General features: G+C 47.1%; 1 long non-coding RNA gene across 2 annotated transcripts in view; it reads left to right on the forward strand.

Annotated features, from left to right (window-relative positions):
• LOC112926995 (uncharacterized) overlaps positions 1-18,884 on the forward strand; it is a 67,748-nt gene that overhangs the window by 39,782 nt on the left and 9,082 nt on the right. The window contains exon 3 of one of the 2 annotated variants that reach the window (XR_012001203.1): positions 17,095-18,473. The exons of the other annotated variant lie outside the window; for it this stretch is intronic. This is a non-coding gene — a long non-coding RNA (uncharacterized lncRNA). Of the gene's footprint in view, positions 1-17,094; positions 18,474-18,884 lie in introns of those variants that run through there. 2 annotated transcript variants of the gene reach the window in all.

Raw genomic sequence — 18,884 nt, forward strand, 5'->3', positions numbered from 1 at the left:
GGCTGGGTTCCATGGGACACCAGCAGCCTTCCTACGGCACACAGCCATGGGACCCCGTGGGCCCCACATCGTGGTGAGATGTGAGAAGCAAGGACCAGCCTTTCCCTCCGAGATCCAGAGAGGGGAAGTGACTGGCCCAAGATCACAGTCAGATCTTGGCAGAGGCAGGACTAGAGTTGTGTCATGTCTTAATTCCAAGTCTGCTATTCCTTCAGGAAGGAGTCTATTTCAGAATCAAGGAAGGACCAAGACACAACTGTTTTGGACTAGCCACTAGAATGCTGAATACTCTGGAGAATCTTTCACTTTTTAAAATTTATATTTTCCCACTTTGGGAATCCTCTCGGAGGGACGGGGTGGCTGTGGAAGCGGCGGCTCTGGGCATCCTACCCAGTTGGTTCTTGTCACACAGCCCTCAGCGGGTTATCCCGTATCCCACATCCCCCCCAGTCGGAGTTGAGGACTCCCCGATTTCTGGGCCCTTGCTGTCCATCCTTCAGCCCAGGCAGGGAGGGTGCATAGAAGGAGCGACAGGAACTGCTCTGGGGCCAGGCTGCCTGGTTCAGATCTCTGCCCTCACTCACTAGCTGTGCAACCTTAAGCTGGTCACTTCTCCTCTCTGTGCTTCTGTTTTTTCATTTTTAAATTGGTGAAAATAACAGTGCTTCTAGGGTTTGGGGTGAGGACTAAATAATATAAGTAAGCATTTAAGGACTGAGTAAGGCACTTGCCACATGCTAAAGGCTAGTTATTATTATTAACCTGGGAGTCTGGAGGCTTGAGTGCCTGCCACTAATTTACCTATGTACAAATTGGACAGACTTTCCAGATCTGAAATAAAACTTGCCTCCTCCACAAAGTCCACCCAGATTAACTGCACTCAATTTAAAGCCTTCCTTGATTTCCAGTATTTAAAGCACAGCTGACATGATCTAAGACTGGGCTGGGGAAGAGCATCCTGTGTACCCCCTTCCCCACAGCACCAAATTAGAAGGCCTAAGGACTGTACTTCAGGAACCCCCCCTTCCCACCCCTACCTCCCCAGCTACTCACTTGGGTAAATCACTTCATCTTTGTGATTCAGTATCCTCTGTCAAAGGGGTAAATAATCCCTCTTATATCTGTTTTGAAAGATGAAAAAATTCAGATTCCTGACCACTTTGAGAATGAAAGGAAACAAACATACAAAGTGTTTTTCAAAGCATATTTAATAACCTGGAAAAATGATGCCAACATATAATGTTTACTTCTGTATTATGAATTTATTTATGGATTTTATAGGGAGAAGCAGGCTCCATGCAGGGAGCCCAATGCAGGACTCGATCCCGGGATTCCAAGAGTGCCCTGGGCCAAAGGCAGGCGCTAAACCGCTGAGCCACCCAGGGATCCCCAATAAATAAAATTAAAAAAGAAAAGAATTGTATTTGAAATGTGGCCCCTACTTCATTTTAAAAAGTATAGATACACTGAAAACAAAAAGAAAGAAAGGTAAGGAAATCCACCAACATGTTAACAGTTACCTCTGGGTGGTAGGGTTACTGATAACTATTGTCTTCATCTCTATTTTTCCATATTTCCCTTTTTCTAATAAGTATACTATTTTCACAAACAGAAGGATGATTTTTAAAGAAAACTACAATGTTTTTTAAAGAAAAATAATGTATTTGAAAATATTCAAGGCTAGGCTGGAGCAAGTTAGAGGTCACCCAGGTGTGAGTAATCAGAAACCTTTAAGATGAAAATTCTGCCTTTAGAAAGCACCCTGTTCCCCAACCATGGGTCAGCCCATGTTTTATTTTCTTTGAAAGTCCCATGCAGGGCTCCCCACTCCTTCAGCTTCCAGAATTTCACCAGCCATCCTGGCCCAGAGTTCCTGCTTCTGTAGTCAGGCCTGGCTTGGCCAGGGCAGCTGCGGGCTGTGCTCTGGGGAGCTAGAGAAGACCCCCAAATCCCCAGCTTACTTACTTAGCTGAGGAAGCCTGCTATTTACCAATTTAAAAACAAAAACAAAAACAGGGCATCTGTGCTCCCTCACTTTGGGTTATCATGCCTCTTTACAGGCCATGAGGACCTTCTTGGAGTCCCCCACAGCTTTACTGTAATTTACAGTAAAGGTTTACAGCTCAGAAACCTTCGGTGGCTCCTCATTTCCTTCAGGGTGGGTATTTGTTGGCTTCCTTAGTCTGGCATTTAAGTCCCTGTACCAGCTGTAAGGGAACTAACTTCCCTTACATCTCCCATGGGTCAGTCAAATGGCCTGCCAGCCAGCTGCACAGCAAACCGGGAAGGAGCAGTAATGAGCAAGGAGAACCGGGTGGAAGAACACAGCCAGGAAAGGTGGTGACTGTGGCAAACTCAAGCAAGCACAGACTTTCTAGAAGGACTGTCACTTTTCAGTGCCAGTCAATTGTTCCTTGGTGGTTACTTCCATTTTTTTTTTTCCAAAGGAAATCAAGAAATCTGGATCTTTATGTAAAATCTCCAGATTTTTTTTTTTTTAATATTGGCAGCTAATTCACAAAACACATTTGGCCAGTCTGCTGACCGTAATCTGTGACTTCTCATAGGAACACATTGAACTTTTCTCCCTCTGTACCTTTGCTTTTGCTGGTTCCACTTCCAAGAACACCCTCCCACTCAGCTGGGTCTGGTGAACTCCACCTGTGCTCTTCGGCCCAGCCAAAGCACCACCTCTTCGGTGAGCATCCCTGAGTGACCCTAGCTAGAAGGGACATCTCCTCCTTGGGGCTGCACCAATCACTTAGTTCTGTGCCTGCCCATCTCATGCCATAGCTATTTCAGTCTTCCCCTGGTAGACAATGAGCTTCTGGAATATTGGACAAATATTTAAGGAGCACCTGCTTGGTTGCAGGCACCAGGCTAAGAATACAGCTTAGAACAAGATGGATAGACTCTGCCTTGATGGAATATAGAGTCTACTGCAGGGGACGGAGTTTAAATAAATCATTCCCAAGATAGCTAATTCCAGTTGCAATGAGTTTTATGGAGTTAAGAAAGTTTATAAAAGGAGCTTAATCCAGGCAGGAGGATTAAGCAGGTCATGAGGCAACTTGGGGGAAATATTAGCACCGGGGCTGCCACATAAGGTTGCACAGTCTGTATACTGCACAAAGGTAACCAGCTGAGAGGGCAGGCGAAAGCTGAAATCTGCTTCCTGCTGGCTTGCCCAAGCTGTGCCCTTTTCTAATTTGCAGAAAGGCAAGGGCAGTGTCTAGTTTCTCTGATGCCCCAGCCCTCCTCCCCAAAAGCTGCTCTAAATAAATGTAGACTCTAAGTAAGAATGGTGACTCCCTCTATAGATGTGGCCTCAAGAGATGTCCCTGCTTTCCCTTTCAAACAGAATATACTCTCTAAATCAAGGTGGGTATCTCCAAGGAAGAATATAGGACCTGAGACTGAAGGATAAAAAGGGGCCAGGGAGGTAGAAGTATGGGGGGCCTCCAAGGGGAAAATGTACCACAGCTGAAGGACCTACTAAGTGGTTAGGGCAGCTGAAGTGTGGACAAGGGGGCAAGAGTAGCAAAGGGTGTGCTGGGTGGTGACCATACCATGCAAGGCCTGAAAGGCCATGTTAGGGGATCTGATTCTTATCCTGCAATGTCTTCTGTATCCCCCTCCCTGACCATGTTGCTGATGAGTGTACTGCTAATGGGCAGACCCCCAGAGTGCACAATAATATAAACTACCCTTACAGAGCACCTACCATGAGCCCCATGTGCTGGGGCCCCATGTCCTGTCCATTCTTCCTTTTGTATCCTTCGAAGGAGGTAAGTATTCTTTGATTCCAATCAAACAGATAAGAAAATTGAGGCACACAGAGGATGAGCAGCCTGCCCAATGTGACCTGGCTACTCAGGGGTGGGCAGGGACCCACGCCCAGGTCTGCAGGATTCTGAGCCCCTCCTTTGGGTAACCATGTAGCAATGACCATCAGGAATAAACTAGAAGGCACCAGGAGTCGGGAGCCTTGCCCCTCAGAGCGGGGTGTGGGGGCCTGTGGTATTGGTATCACCTGGAAACTTGTCAGAAATGTAAGCTTTCAAGTTCCAACCCAGTCCTACTGACTTGGAGTCTGCATTTTACAAGACTCACGTACACACCACAGGCTGAGAAGCACCAGAGAATAATCCAAGCAATAACAACCCTTACCCTGCAACCCTTACACCACAGTCTCATGGGCCATGTCTCCAGCGACTTGAAAACAGCTTTATTATAACCAAATTTGCCAGAATTGCCAACTGCTCCATCCATCTACCTGCTCCAGTTCTGCCTTCTGTTGTGACTCCAAGAGAAAGGCTGAGAACGTACCATCAACTCCAGGGAGGGGCTGCTATACACTCTGTGTTTGCTCAATTTCTTAGTATAATCTGCCCTCACCCAGGAATAAAAGTAAAGCTGTTTGACCCTTCTCCTGGTTAACTACTGCTCCAAATCATCTTGCATTTGGGGCCCTCTCTGACCCCCAGATCTTGTTCAAAACAATTTCCTTTCTTAGTCTGTATTACAAAGGAAGCAAGATGCTGTGACAGAAGAGATGAGTGGGTGAGAACAGGCTGGGTTCTCTTTAAGGCCACGTGTTGTGTGACTCTGGGAAACTCCCATCTCCACTTCCCCACTGGCATCTGAGAAATGGGCAGGATGGACCGGACTGGGAATCACTAGATCAAGGGCTTGGCAGGTAGCCTCAAGGAAGTTCGGTTGCTGGGTGAAATAGGAAGGTACCGTGGGCACTGTGGCCAACGAGAGAGGATGCACTGCCCTAAAACAGGCGGCCGCCCTCAGCACCAGGCTATTGTCCTGGGAAGTATGGGCCCAGTGTTGCCGTGTATTGTAATTTTTCAAGGGCTGGGAGTCTGATGTCCCCCTACCAGATATCACATGGGGTTTAAGTACTGGCATCTGCTTAACACTCAACGCTCTGTGGGTCAAGTAACGATCAGGTGCAGGGCAGATGTGCCCGGCCTGGATGCCGTCCCAGTGGCGCACGCTTCTAGGACTGCACCTGCGCGTGGCCCTTCCAGAGGCTGGAGCGTCGCCCCTGCCCACGCGGCCCCGCGGCGGGCGCCCCCTCCCAGGCCCGCCCCGCGGAGGGCCGCGCCCCCTCCCCACCTGCTCGCCCGCCGGCCCCGCAGCGCCGCAGCGATGACTCAGCCTCGGGCGGCCCGGCGCGGCGGGGGAGGGGCGAGGGCGACGGCGGGCAGGCGCGGGGAGGGGGGAGGAAGGAGGAAAGACGGGAAAGGGGGGAGGGGCCTGGGGAGCCCCGCCCCCGCCTGGGGGCCTGCGGAGCTCGGGCAGCCGGGGCGCGCGGGCCGGCGGGGCAGGCGGGGGGCGGGGCGGGGGCGCGGGGCGGGCCCCCCCGGTGGATCCCCTGCCTGCCCCCGACGCGCGTGTGCGCGCGCGCATCCCAGCCGGCCCGCGGCCCACCCTGGCCGTTGATGGGGCCGCGGGAGCGAGGGCGCCTCTCGCCGTGGGCTTCTGGGAGCGCGTCCCTGAGGGACCGTGGGTCCTGGGCAGTGAGGGACCGACATGAGGGAGCCTGAGCCCCGCGTCCTGGGGGCTTGCGGGCGACAGATGGCCCACACCTCCTGTCCGCAAAGTGCAAGCTTAAAGGGAGAAATGATCCACTGGAGCATTTTGCTGAGCTTCCACAAGTAGCTGTAACACGGGGTTGAATTTGGGAGGTGCCCCAAGGAAGTTGCCTTAGCAACTTTTTAATACTATAAATGAATCTATGAATGAATGAAATGTGCTATGAGAGCATATATATGTGTGTGTATGAGGGGAAAGGTTTTTTTTTAAATGTCTTTTTGCATATGTGTTCATGTGTGTTTGGGAGGATGTGTAGGAATGTGTGTGGGTATCTTGAAGGATACATGTATATGTATGCTTATGCACATAAACATTGATGGTGTGTCTGAATTTGTGTGCCTAGAATGTGTCTCTGTCTATATGCACAGGTGTTTATGTGCCTAGATGTTAGACGTGTGTGTGCACGAGATCTATAGGCATGCCTGAGTGTGCATGTAAATATGTATATGTACCTGAATTTGTAGGTTTGTGTATGTGACTACTGTGTATTGCTTTTATGTGCCATTGTGGTATGTGTGTATGGGGGGGGGGGGCTGCGTGTGTCTTGGTGAGATTGTGTTGTGTGTGTAGGAGAATACATTTGTGAGTTTGTGGCCAGGGCTGAACTGTGCCTTGAGGTTGCATGTGTGTCTGTGTGTATAAATGAGAACATACGTGCTTTTCAGAGTCTGTATGGATACCACTGCGTATGTGTCTTGATGAGTCTCTGTAGTCAGTCTGAGAATAAGTAGAACTTACTCTGTCTGAGATAAGGGGCTTGTGATTCCAGTTTTATTGAAAAATAACATACATCATTGTATAAGTTTCAGGTGTACAGCATGATGGTTTGATTTATGTATACTGTGAAGTGATTTCCACAATAGGTTCAGCTAACATCCACCTTCTTATATAGATACAATAAAAAGAAAAAAGAAAAAAGGAAAACAATTTTCTCCCTGTGATGAGAACTCTTAGGATTTACTCTTAACAACTTTCCAGTGTATCATGCAGGAGTGTTAGCTATAGTCATCATGTTGTAAATAACATCCCTACTACTTATTTACCTTCTCACCAGAAGTTTGTTTTCTGACCACCTTCCTTCATTTCCTCTTCCAACCTCCCTCTGATAACCACACATCTGATCTCTCTATCATTTGTTTTTTGTTTTTTGATTCCACATTTAAGTGAGATTATACAGTCTTTCTGTTTTTCGGACTTATTTCACTTCATGTAATGCCTACAAGATCCATCCATATTGTGGCAAATGATAGGAGTTCCTTGATTTTTTTGTTGTTGTTGTTGTTGTTGTTTTTGGGACCATATAATTCTTAAGGGTTGGGCTGGTCGAGGTGCTTCCTGGATGAAGAGGCACTTGAAGGGGGTGAGGTGGGAATGATGAAAGTAGGAAAAATCCCTGGTTGTGTTGGTCCAGTGACCATCAAGAGCAGTGGGAGGTTGGGTGAACGAGGTAGGCTAAAGCAAGACCTTGGATGCCAGAACTAGTCTTTGCAGCCTACTCTGGCTTCCTGGGCCCACTCAGGTGCTTGGTCTCTTTCTCTAGTGGCTGCCTCAGCATTTATCTTGCCAGTGCTGGGCAGTGCTGTACTGCAGAGTGCATGTCCTTGGTAATTAACAATAGCAACACTATGGCTCACTTCCTGTGTGCCAGCCTTCACAAAAGCAGTGAGCCAGCATTGGTTCAGCTCTGTGAGGCAGAAATCTAGCATCCCCAGTTTCAGAGGGGGAAACTGAGTTGGTCAAGTGCCTGTTTCTGTTTATACCAATAGGAACAGTGCCTTGGACTCCAGAGGCCGTATGCCTTCTCAACTGCTAGACCGGGGCTTGCAACCTCGGTACTATTAACATTTGAGACCAGATAATTCAGGGATGTGGGGCTGCCCTGAGCACTATAGGATGTTCAGCAGCATCCTTGGTCTCTACACTGGATGCTGGTTGTATCTCCTTTCCCAGTTGTGCCAACCAAAATGTCCCTAGACAGGTCCAAATGTCCCCTGGGGAACAGAAAATCACACAAACACACCCCCTCCATTTGAGAACCACTATGCTAGAGTATCCTGCCTTACTGGATAAATTTTTTTTAAGATTTTTTTTATTTATGAGAGACACAGAGAGAATGGCAGAGGGAGAAGCAGGCTCCATGGAGGAAGCCCTATGTGGGACTTGATCCCAGGACCCCGGGATCACGCCCTGGGCTGAAGACGGCGCTAAACCGCTGAGCCATCCGGGCTGCCCTGGATAAGTGTTTCTTGAGGAGCTGTACCATCTCCACCTGGTCCAGTGGCTTCAGCTGTCCCTCTTCTTAACACAGCGATCCTCAGTTTCATGCAAGTGGCCCCTTGCCTGTGCCACAAACAAAAATTTTCCCAGCTAGACCACCTTGCAAAGCAACTCAATGTCTCTGAACCCCAGTCATAGAAAGCTTGGTACCTCACTGTTTTCTCGACAGCTCTTATTGTTATCATTAGAGTCACAGGGGTTCCCTGGGGTCAGAACGTGGAGAAAGAGGGCCTCTAGGCAGCCAACTCTCTCTGGCCCAGACCTGTGGACACTGCTGGGTTTGCTTTCCTGGTTCAGTGAGAATACAATGCCATAGGGTTGAGGCAAAGCTGGTCCCATTTGACACTATCATTAATTATGATATATCGTTTTTGCAAATAAAACAGCCTGACTTTCCCCACCAGCAAAGCCTGATTTTAATGAGCAAGAGCTGCCTCGTAGCCAGAGCAGGTGCTCAGGAAGGGCAAGATGGAGCCATTAGCAGGGCTCTTGGCATGTCCAGGCCTGGGCAGGGTGTCCATGCTGCTGGGCAGGGCCTGGGTGGCAGGGGGAGGAGAGAGCCGTAGCTCTGCCGCACAAGCAGGAGGCCTTAGGCTCCTACTACAGATAAGACAGAGGGCAACACCCGGGGGGACCTCCACACCACCCCTGTCTCCGCTGCTCCGGAAGCTCTCTTCCCTGGAAGGTGTGCTCCTCTGCCGCACCATCTCTCCATCTGCTCCTTCTATTCTCCTGCAGCCTGTGCAGAGTGCCTATGTTTGCAGGGGCTCATTTCATTTCCTCCTGGGAGGCTGCAGAGCAAAGTGGTTAAAGGTGGGGGTTCTGGTGCCTCATCCCCTGGGTCTGTGTGATCTCGGGCAAGGTACTGCACTTCTCTGTGCATCAGCTTCCTTATTTCTAACGTGGGGATGCTGAGAGGCCCGGTCTGGCAGGACTAAATGAGATAGTCCATGCAAAGGATGCAAGGCATATAGGGAGCCCCTAATAAATAGCAGCTACCACTATTGCCATTATTCTTTATGAACAAAGAAATGCACACGAGTGTTCATTAATTGCCAGGCCCTGTGCTCAGCCCCAGACAATTTTTTTTTCTCATTTGATCCCTTCAACAGCTCTGTAAGGAAAGCGCCATTATTAACCTCACAGTGGAGAAGAGGAAGCTCAGATAGATGATGCTAAGTGACTTACTCAGGGTGACAGAACTAAGGGGAATCTGAACCCAAGTGTGGTCACTGCAAAGCCTAATCACCCTGATTTCCACTGAAAGCAGATTTCACCATAGGAAGCAGGCTTCTCTCCAGCTGAGATGTGCAGGGCAAATGTGGGAGGCATGGAAAGGCAGGGGGTGTCCCTGAGCAGAGGAGGGGTTTGGCTTAAAAGGGATCAGGGCATCTGGGTGGCTCAGTCAATTGGGCATCTGATTCTTGATTTCAGCTCAGGTCATGATCTCAGGGTCGTAGGATCAAGCCCCACTTTGGGCTTCATGCTGGGTGTGGAGTCTGCTTAAGAGTCTCTCCCTCGGAGATCCCTGGGTGGCTCAGCGGTTTGGCGCCTGCCTTTGGCCCAGGGCACGATCCTGGAGTCCCGCGTCGGGCTCCCTGCATGGAGCCTGCTTCTCCCTCCTCCTGTGTCTCTGTCTCTCTCTCTCTCTAGGACTAGCATAAATAAGTAAATCTTAAAAAAAAAAAAAAAAAAAAAAAAAGATCCTCTCCCTCTGCCACCCACACTCTCCTCTCTCTCTTAAGAAAAAGGAAAAAAGGGTAAAAAAAAAAAAAAAAAAAGAGTGGGGTGGGATTGGGATGAAGTTGCCCTTTTTCAGCTATTGGTGAAATCTCTAGCACAGTAGGCTGTGGTCTCATGACCTCCAAGAGGTGTTGCCAAGTTTTTATTAGTGCATAAAGTTTATTTTTATTCCAAACCAAGGTATATATTGTTCTGGTGCTTTTGTTTGAATTGGGTTGTAGGAAAGGTACGGAAGGCATTAAATGACAGAAGCAGATAGGAGGTCCATTTTAGAGCTGATGCCCAAGAAAGATGGTGTGCTTCTCAGGAACTGTGAGAACTTGGCCAGGTGAGTGTATAAGAGAGGATGCTCTGTGCACAAGTGTTAGTTCTTCCAACACGTGGCTGAAGGGAGACAAAGAGAGTCATGTGATAATTGTTTTGTTTTCTTTTAAAGATATTCAAGGCATCGTTTTTTAACTTGTACTGGGATTGTGTAGTTGTATTAGTTACTTATTACTATGTAGCAAATTACCCTAAAGCTTAGTGGCTTAAAACAAATATTATCTCGAAGTTCCTGTGGGTCAGGAATTCAGGAGTGACTTAGCTGCAGAGGCTCGGGCGCCTCACGAAGTACTGAGGTAGGTGCTAATGTAGGTCTTCTGTAAAAGCAAAGTGGCATAATGGAACCTTTGCAGAAGTAAGGGACACCTATATGTGGACATATCATACTCAGTTGTTTTCCCTATTGTATAGTTACCTCCTAAGTTTTTCCTATTCACAATGAGGTTTCAGGGAGCATCTGCGGAGCCCAGAGCTCATTGCACGCCAGGGGCTGTCCTAGGTACTTGATGTTTATTTACCGCATTTAATCCTCCACCAGCCAAAGGAGAGTCAGCTAGAAAATGACACTTTTAGGCTCGTGTTTAACTCAGAGTGCCTTTTAAGGATGGATAATTCCCTGCTTTCTCGGTCCTAAAGTTCTTTATTCTAATAGGGTCCCTGAGGAGTACTTGTCTTTGCTCTGCGGCAGGCTCATGAAAAGCCTTGGACTTAAAAGAGGCATCAGTTTAGAAGGACACGTCTTGGTAGCTTATCACCAGGCTCACAGCAGCCTGGGCCCACTGGACATAACCCTGTAACAGACAGGATAGGCCAGGTTATGTTGCTGTGGCAAACAACCCCAAGATTTGGGCTTAAAACATTCATTGTGGGGTTGCTTCGGGTTCTGTTGTGTGGTCAGCCACCAACCTGAACACTGCCTGTTGCCGTTCCAGGACGTGAGAGAGAATATACTCAATGGTGCACTGGCTCTTGAGGCTTCACCAGGAAGTGACTTGTTTCTTTCTCTCACTTTTTTTTTTTTTTTGACAAAACAAATCACATAGACATGCTTAACTCCAAAGGGGAAGAGACATGTTTTCTTCCTTGTGCTCCAAGTGGGGAGAACTGGAATGTTTGGTGAATAGCACTGATGCCTATCATAGGCTTTGTCCTCTGATGACCACTTAGAAACAGTCTGACAATCCTTTTTAAAGATTTTATTTATTTATTCATGAGAGACACAAAGAGAGACAGAGACACAGGCAGGGGGAGAAGCAGGCTCCCCACAGGGGGTCCTGATGCAACACTTGATCCCAGGACCCTGGGATCACAACCTGAGCTGAAGGCAGATGCTCAACCACTGAGCCATCCAGGTGTCCCCAGTCAGACAACCCTAACCACATTTTGGAATCATTAAGTCCAGGCCAGGAGTGCCTGGGGGTCTTCTAACATTCTGTCCTGAGGAAAGACCCTTGCCTCTAGACCCTCTCTTACCCACACTGTGAAGCCCAGTTGCCCTGAATCTCTGGGGACCTAGGATACAAGGAGAACAGAGGAGTGTGGGTCCAGGGAGACAACTGGATCTTACCCATGACCACGTGTGACTGTGGTGGAGCTCTGAATTCTGAACTGTATCTGCCCCAGAGTGACTATGCGTCTGTGACATTGGGCAGGAGAAAGGGCATTTGACTCCTTTGTGACCTTGGAGAATCATCTGGAAAAAACCTAAATGTACCTCAATGGGAAATGGATATATCAGCCAGGATACTAAATACTACTAAATACTAAGGAGAAATAATTCAAGTGTCTATATTCAGGGATACCTGGGTGGCTCAGCGGTTGAGCATCTGCCTTCAGCCCAGGGGGTGATCCTGGAGACCTGAGATTGAGTCCCACACCGGGCTCCCTGCAGGGAGCCTGCTTCTCCCTCTGCCTGTGTCTCTGCCTCTCTCTGTGTCTCTCATGAATAAATCAATAAAATCTTAAAGAAAAAAAAGTCTATATGCAGATATACGTAGAAAACATAATGTTGAGAGGGGAGAAAAACAAGTGACAGAATGACGTGTAGTTTGATGCCATTTATGTAATTTCAAAATATATGCACGAAATAATACTACACGTACTGTTCTTTGCATTTGCTAGTGGATGGTGGATGGGGGGCTGCACGGGGAGAGTGGGGAGGAGGGTGGGACAGAGATGGAGGCCAATGGAGCTTTGACTCTGTAATTTAAAAATTAAAAACAAAAAAAAAAAATAAAAATAAAAATTAAAATTAAAAACACAGGATTAGACAAAATATAACCACCTCTTAACACTTAACAGTTGTCAATTCTGAGTAGGAGATCTTGGATGTTCGTGATCTTACTGTTTGTATTTTTTGTGTTTTTAGAATGAAAGCTTACTCGTCTTTCTAGGTCTGTTTCACCAGCTCTAAAATAAGGTAGTTCATCTAGAATATCTGAATAAGTTATTTGGTGGTTATCAAATAACAGGACTCCACAGACCAATGAAATTTCAGGAAAATAAAATTGGGTACAGGGATGTCGATTTTAAAGTTTGCCCAGAATAGGTTTTTTCCTTTCTTCTTTTTTTTTTTTTTAATGAATTACTGGGGGAGGGAAGGGGTGGGAGAAAAATAAATTTAAAAAAATGGAATGATCTATTCTGATCATGATTTCAGAAAAAGAACATTTGAGCATAAAATTAGTGAGAAGGAAATAATCACAGGATAGAGAGTTGAATAAAATTTTATTCCTGTTTTCCAGTAACTTAAAGAAACATACTCATTGCAAAACATGATTTATCATGAACAGAATAAAAGCCACCCACCTTTAGTCTCAGCACCCGAGGGGTAATTACCATTAACATTTCTGCTCTTTCTTCACAGTATTTATTACACATATATAGTGCGTGTATTTCTAATATTTCTAATTTATAGATGACTTCTGTTCCTTTTTTCTTACTGTAAAAGTAGTATATTAATGGAAATGTAGAAAAAATAAACAGAAGAAAGTGGAGATATTAATATTAATTAGGCTTTCTCCCATATTAGTTTTTCTCATTTCACCTTGAATCAAGGAAAACTTCCACAGACTGGTACTTGGAAATAGAAAGTAGAAGGAATAATAATAAATGGTATTTTGGGGGGTGCCTGGTGGCTTAGACAGTTAGGCATCTGCCTTCAGTTCGGGTTGTGATCTCAAGGTCCTGGGATGGAGTCCCACATCGGGCCCCCCACTCAACAGGGGGCCTGTTTCTGTCCCTCAGCCTCTGCCCCCACCCTCCACTCATGCTCTCTCCCTCTTTCTCAAACAAATAAATAAAATCTTAAAAAAAAAAAAAAAAACAGGTACCTGCTGTGCCTTCTTACATGCCAAGCCCTGTGCTAAATGCTATCCAGGGCTTATCTCACTTAGTCCTCACCACAAGCCTGTGAAATGGAAACTAGTATTGCTCCATTTCACAGATGTGGAAGTTGAGATTCAGAGAAAAGTGAAAGTTTGCTCAAAGTTATACATCTGGAAGTTGACATCCAGAGAGTTTAAATAAATTACATTAGTTCCCACTTTACTTCCAGGTGGTTTGCTCTCTGCCTGCCCTGAGAATCAGTGGGTAGCCTGCCCTGAGTCTGAAGTTCAGTCTAAGGACATAGGGATAGGTCCCAGTGATGTGCAGTCAGGAGTGTGGTGGCCCTGACCAGAGAGGTCTTCTCTGAGAGGTGCTCTTGCGGCTTAGTCATCCAAGGTCTGGTGAGGTCCTCCCTCTGAATCAGCCCCCCCGGGGTGTGGGTCCAGGGTCAGTCCCTGGGAAAGCTCAGGCCAGCCTGCTCACGCACTGTCATGCCTTCAGGTGTGGTCTCCAGCTCCTATCTCCTGAAAACCAGGCTGCAACATTCATTGTCCCTCCATGTTCATCATTCCCCTCCTCTGGACAGCAGGCCTGCCCTGCACCAGGTGCGGTGGTGAGTGCTGGGGGTCTGGTGAGGGTGAAGAAGAAGAGATCCCTGGCCTCAGGGAGTTCAGTCCTGGGGAGAGAGTTTGCAGGTAGAAAGGGAAAAGGCCAGAAGCGCCTGCTGTTTGCTCAGGGCACTGGCTCCAGATCAGGGGAGGCCACTAGCAATGTGCCCTTCAGTCCATGAGCGGGCAGATGAGGACAGCGCGTGCCCCTGTGCTCACGAGTGCAGGTGTGGGGAGCCTGAAGCTCATGCAGCCTTAGGAGCCTTCCTCAGGAAAAGGAGTGCAAAATGCAAAATTCTAAATAACAGGTGAAAAGAAAGTACAGCAAAAAACATATTTTTAAAAATGAGCAATTCCATAAACATGACAAAATCAGATAAATAGAATAATACTCCCTGACCACTGCTCCCAGCCCCCAGCCCTGGCCCTGACCAAGTTACCACCTCCCTTCCCTGGATTATGGCAACAGCCTCTGTCTCCAAATGGCTGCCTGAGAGATCTTTTAAAAATAGAACAGGAGCACCTGGCTGGCTCAGTTGGAAGAGCACATGACTCTTGATCTCAGGGCTGTGAGTTCGAGCCTCATGATGGTTGTAGAGATTACTCAAAAACAAAAACTTACAAAGAGAAATAAAAATAGAATAAACACAGAGAGCCCTGCCATGGCTTCTGGGCTTTTGGACTCCAGCTCATATTTCTCTACCACCCTCCACCCTTGCCAGCCCCACTGCCAGCCCTTTGTCACCCCAGGCCTTCACACATGCTGTTCCCTCTGTTCAGGACTCTCTTCCCTACTCCTCCGCAGGCTAACTCCCATGCATTCTTTCCAACTCAGGTGCAGTATCTCTTCTTTGGAGACTCCTCAACTTACATATTTTTAAATTTATTTAAATTCAATTTGCCAGGAAATTAGAGAAGAATTTAAAAGATTCGTGCAAACTAACGAAAATGAAAGTACAACTGTTCAAAATGTTTGGGATACAGCAAAGGCGATCCTAAGAGGGAAGTACATTTCAATACAAGCCTTCTCAAAAAATCAGAAAAATCTCAAATATACAAGCTAACCTTACACCTAAAGTAGCTGTATAAAAAATAACAAATAAAGCCCAAACCAAGCAGGAGAAGAGAAATGATAAAGATTAGAGCAGAAATCAATGAAATAGAAACCAGAAGAACAGTAGAACCGATCAATGAAGCTAGGAGCTGGTTCTTTGAAAGAATTAGTGAGATAGATAAACCCCTGGCCAGACTTATTAAAAAGAAAAGAGAAAGACTCAAATTAATAAAATCATGAATGAAAGAGGAAATGAGACCCCTCAGTTTAAATGGAGTCCCAGGGAATAGAAATTGATGTGTTCTACTGTAGAAGGCTGATAATTGGCCCCCAAAGCTATCAGGCCTTAGGGGTGCCTGACTCTTGGTTTCGGCTCAGGTTTTGATCTCAGGGTCATGAGATCAAACCCCGCATTGGGCCCTGTGCTCAGCCAGGGGCTTACTTGAGTTTCTCTCTCCCTTTCCCCTGCCTCCTTCCCAGAGCTCTCTCTCTCTCTTTCTGAAATAAATAAATCTTTAAAAAAAAAAAAAAAAGCCATCAGACCTCTGTTACTTTTTTGGAAAAAGGTTAACATTTGCAGTTGTGATTAAATTAAGGGCTCAAGATGGGGAGATTATCCTGGACTATCTGGTTGGTGGTGGGGGTGGGGTGGGTGGAGTGAGGCTCCATTCAATCACATGCATCCTTTATAAGAGAGATGCAGGAGCAATTGGACACCTGTATGGAGGAGAAGACAACACAAAGATGAAGCAGTGGGAGATGTGAAAATGTTGGCTTTGAACCCTGGAGTTCCTGTAGCTACAAACCAAGGAATGCCAGCAGCCTCTGGGAGCTGGAAGAGGCGATGAATCGATCCTTCTGCAGAACTTCTGGAGGACATGTAGCCCCGAGAGCCCCTTGATTTCAGCCCAGTGATACTGATTTTGGGCTTCTGGCCTCCAGTACTGTGAGTGAATAAGTGTCTGCTGTTTTATGCCACTCAGACCATGGTAACAACAGGAAACAAATACACCTGCCTGATATTCTTTCTCCCTTTCACTCTCCTTACAGAATTCTTATTTCATTAAGGATGCCCAGCTCATTGCTTCATTTACCACCACCTCCTTTCCAGCAGGTGTGGCTACATGACTAGGTTATGGCCAATGAGATAGAAGCAAGAGGTTGTGTGGCTTTCTGTGAAGGCTCCTTAAAAAGGGGATAGAGAACCAAAGCATACCTTTTCACTCTCCCATTCTTTGGGCTTTCTGTCTGGTATATGAACGTGAAGGCAGACACTCCAGCAGCCTTCTTGGGAACATGAGGTACAACAGGGACTTCTGTTCCTGGGTTGCTGAACTAACACCAGCAGCCACTACCTCCAGACTCCTATGTGCTTATGTTACCATCCTTAAGGTGTTACTAACATTCCCACTGAAAAATCTCTATAATCCCATCTCATACCATTTACGTGAGTCATCAGAATGTCTGAGAATACCTGTGCTTGGGTGTTTATTTGTTTAATGTCTGTTCCCTCTGCTAAACTGTAATTTCCACAAGGGCAGAGCCTTGTCTGTTTTGTTCATAGCACAGGCCCTGGCTCAGTAGGTATTTGTTGAATGAATGAATGAATGAACAAATGCCTCTCATAGTGAGATTCCAGGCTCATTACAAGGCAAAGATCCCAATTCATTCCTCTCTCATCTCTAGCACAGCCCTGGGCCCCACGTGAATGTTTCTGGAGTCCTGATTAAGCAGGTTAGAATACAAAGAATTGAAAATATCTGGGCTCCAGCCTGCCCTGCGGCTTGGTGAAAGTACGTGCTGAATAAAGTTGTGTTGAGTGACTCAGGAACAGACTGGCCCTCTGGAGAAAAACAAGGGTGTTTGGGGGTAGCATTTCTTTCTGGGATGTGGGGCCCTGAGAAAGGAATATCTGCTGAATCCCCAAACTTCCATCGGATTTGCAGGGCAGACAGAAGCCAACTCAGTTCCACCAGGTTGTACCCATTTTAAATTCCTGGGAGCTGAGGCTCCGATGGGGACATGGACTCACCTGAGGTCACTTGGGATGCTGGCAGAGCCAGAGAAGGCTGCGCAGCTTCCAATGCAGCCCTTCCCTCTGTTCAGTGTTCTCTCCTCTCCCTTTCTCTCTCCCTTTCCCCTGCCTCCTAGGTGACAAGACGAGGGAAAGGAGGTGTGCAGGCCTGGAGCTTCCCAGGTTCCAGCTAGAACAGGGGCAAGCCGGAGTTCAATCTTCCCGCCTGCAGATGTCATTGCTGAGGTGCCGTGAGGCTGCGGGTCCCACACCACAAAGTTTGCAGAGGCTAGAAACCTGGACAGGGAGACCCCACTGTGCAGCTTTTCCCACCCGGCATCCTGTTGACCCGGTTGTCACCTCCGAGGCCGGGGGGGTGGGGGGGCCAAAGGCTGCATTCCTCCTGGTGTCCTCGAGATCCGACCTCCAGGTCGGCAGATTTAGGATTTATTGTTCACACTTTCTCCACATGGTAGCAGTCCAAGGTGCCCGAGAAATCTGCTTGGCTGACCATGCCTGTCCTTCAGGTGAAGAAAGAGAAAGCCAAGAGCATCCTGGGGTCTAGTCCAGGGTCACACAGCAATCAACCATGGTGGAACCTGGGCCAAGGTCTGACATGTGTCTCTTGGCCAGTGTCCAGTCACCTGTGGTTTAGCAATGACCTCCAGCAGGGCAGGCTGAGGAGGGGAGAGACACAGCCCTGGTGAAAAAGAACGATGCGTTTTAGCAAGCCCAAGGTCAAGGGCATCTCCCTCCACAAATGTAGCCAGTGCCTTGCACTCCCAGAGCCGTTAAAAATATTTTTTGGTCTCAGGACCCCTTTATACTCTTAGAAATTATTGATGAATCCCAAGATCTTCTTTTTGTGGTCATTATATCTACCAACATTCACTGTGCTAAAAATTAAAACTAAGATATTTAGTATTACTTAATGTAATAATAATAAGCATTCTAATATAATTTATTTTATGAAAAATCATCACATTTTTGAAAACAAAAAGAAATTGCAAAGAGTAGCATTGTTTTATATTTTCCCAAATCTCTTTAATGCCTGGCTTATAAGAAGACAGCTGGGTTCTCACTCCTGCTTCCGTATTCAGTCTGTTGTGAGATATCATGACACAGAGGCTCTGGAAAACCCCATTGTACACTCATGAAAGACTGAAAGTAAAAAAGGCAAATAACATCTTAGTCTTAGTCTTGACCTAAGGGATCCCCTGAAAGGGTCTCGGGGAACTTAGGGGGCCCCAGAGACCACACTTTAGAAACACCGGTTCTAAACATTAGAACCACTATTGATTTAATTTTCACCACACTGGGGCACCTGGGTGGCTCACTCAGCTAAGCGCTTGACTTTGGCTCGGGTTGTGATTCTGGACTCCGGGGATTGAGCCCTGTATCAGGCTCCCTACTCAGTGAGGAGTCTGCTTCATCCTCTGCCTCTCACCCTGCTCCTGTTCTTGCTCTCCCGATCTCTCTCAAATTAATAAAATCTTTAAAAAAATTTTTCACCACACTGTGGGAGGTGCATCCTATTGTTATTTCCATTTTATAGATGAGCAAATGAGGCTCAGAGAGGTTATGAGGCTTGCTCATAAGACACCCAGCCAGTGAGCAGTGGTATCAAGATTTGAACCCAAGATGATCAACTCTGGGGAAGTGTGTTCCTAACAGCAACGCTGTACTCTAGCCCCCAGCTGATGGACAGATATTGTGGGAGGAATGGGATCAGGAAGGAGCCAGACGTTCTGGGGTACCCTAAGTGGGGAGATGTAGTGTGGTGGTTAAGATTATGGGCTTGGGAACAGTGACTGGCCCCACATCCTAGCTGTGCCCTGTACATGCTGTGTGACCAGGGGCAAAGTACTCAACTCCTCTGAGTTGAAATTCTAACAGTGCTCGATACATGTCATATATAGTACACATC

Source organism: Vulpes vulpes, chromosome 4 (assembly GCF_048418805.1).
Source record: "Vulpes vulpes isolate BD-2025 chromosome 4, VulVul3, whole genome shotgun sequence".
Taxonomy (NCBI): Eukaryota; Metazoa; Chordata; class Mammalia; order Carnivora; family Canidae; genus Vulpes; species Vulpes vulpes.